The sequence below is a fragment of the Aplysia californica genome, unplaced genomic scaffold (genome assembly GCF_000002075.1).
Source record: "Aplysia californica isolate F4 #8 unplaced genomic scaffold, AplCal3.0 scaffold01567, whole genome shotgun sequence".
In the NCBI taxonomy this organism is placed as follows: domain Eukaryota; kingdom Metazoa; phylum Mollusca; class Gastropoda; order Aplysiida; family Aplysiidae; genus Aplysia; species Aplysia californica.
The window spans coordinates 35,474-36,537 of record NW_004798837.1 but is presented as its reverse complement, the minus strand read 5'-3'; the positions used below and the strand labels follow the sequence as shown (position 1 = coordinate 36,537).

Here is a 1,064-nt window from a genome sequence, read left to right as displayed (position 1 = left end):
TTTTAAAAAATGGGTATTCCAATGTAAAGCGCATTGAGCTACTTTTTTGGAAATGCGCTATATAAATGTTATATATTATTATTATTCAATCAAAATGTTCAAATGTATGTGATCTTACTCCCCCATCGACACAATTTAGATAATTTAGGAGACGGGTGTCCAACCCTGCCCATCAGGGCCAAACCCAGGCTGAGAAGGATAGAACATCCCAGCAGAAAGACAGAACTATTTGATAAAAATTTCCTCCCCACTTGGGGAATCGAACTTGGGTCTCCTGTGTGTGACAGCGAAGTGACTAACCAGTACACCACAGACGGTAGTCCTAACGTCTATTTCATCAAAGTAGGACAAATTTCATTGAATCTCTCTCGACTAAAAACAATAAAAAATCTACAGGTTTTCACCTCGATGCAAAAGAAATATATATCTGCAATTTGTAACCTCGTCAGTTTAACAAAGTTTCAAGGAATCAGAAAAAAAAAAAAAAAAATATAGCGCTAGAAAGCCATCGACATTATAATGACAAAATTCCATGTAATTTTAACCCTGGAAGCGCGCGGGCCCTATATAAAGGACGTGAGCCGGGCTACCCTGGAAGCGCGCAGGCCCTATATATAGGGCAGACCTACTTCAACCGGGAAGCGTGCAGGCCCTATATAAAGGGCATAGACGTTGACCTTTTTCAATGGGAAATTTCAGTATTCCTTATATGGAAAATAAGGCAGTAAATTACAGGTCAAAGTTATAAATAGTGACCAATGACTTTACAAGTTATCTTGACTTCGTAGAGCGTCTCTCGGCCAAGATATTGATAGATAAAATGACACGGTCCAGCTGAGCGATGACACGCTATGCGTGTTATCACTTGTTTCGCTGTGCTAATGTACTAATTGTTGACTTCATCGCCCTTTGCGCTTTGTTTGTATTTGTTTGATCGCTTATCATTTTTGAACGGCTCATTCTATCAGCTTTAAGAAAAGATTTCGTTTTATATGCCTTTTATCAACTGTTGAGCTGTAAATTGGCATTTTTCAGCAGCAGGAATACATCTCAGGTATCTCAGC

General features: G+C 39.1%; 1 protein-coding gene across 1 annotated transcript in view; it reads right to left on the bottom strand.

Annotated features, from left to right (window-relative positions):
* The window catches only part of LOC101852984 (cingulin), a gene marked incomplete at its 3' end in the record, with an annotated part of 19,916 nt that overhangs the window by 3,028 nt on the left and 15,824 nt on the right, over positions 1-1,064 (bottom strand).